This window comes from Octopus bimaculoides, chromosome 16 (genome assembly GCF_001194135.2).
Source record: "Octopus bimaculoides isolate UCB-OBI-ISO-001 chromosome 16, ASM119413v2, whole genome shotgun sequence".
Taxonomy (NCBI): domain Eukaryota; kingdom Metazoa; phylum Mollusca; class Cephalopoda; order Octopoda; family Octopodidae; genus Octopus; species Octopus bimaculoides.
In genome coordinates this window covers 43,692,760-43,693,146 of record NC_068996.1, presented here as the reverse complement: position 1 = coordinate 43,693,146, position 387 = coordinate 43,692,760, and positions in this window count along the sequence as shown.

Genomic DNA, 387 nt, shown 5'->3' with positions numbered 1-387 from the left:
CCAACCTGTTTGTTGTACCATTTCAACGTCTACGTCTCTCTTTCTTCCTCCGCCCGTCTGTTTCTCTATCTGTCTGTCTGTCTGTCTGGTCGATTCAATTATTGAGTTTCGATAACTCGAGTTTGTCTTTCCTTATCTCATTTCCCGTTTTCCATCTCTGACTATCTGCCCGTGGCCATCTATCTATCTATCTATCTATCTATCTATCTATCTATCTATCTATCTATCTATCTACCTGTCTATCTGTCTGTCTGTCTATCTACCTGTTTGTTTGTCTACTTGCATACCTGTCTGCCTATCCATCACTCTATTTGTCTACCTGTTTGTCTGTCTATCTGTCTGTTCGTCTGTCTCCCTGTCTCTTTGGCTGTTGTCTTCCGACTTCAT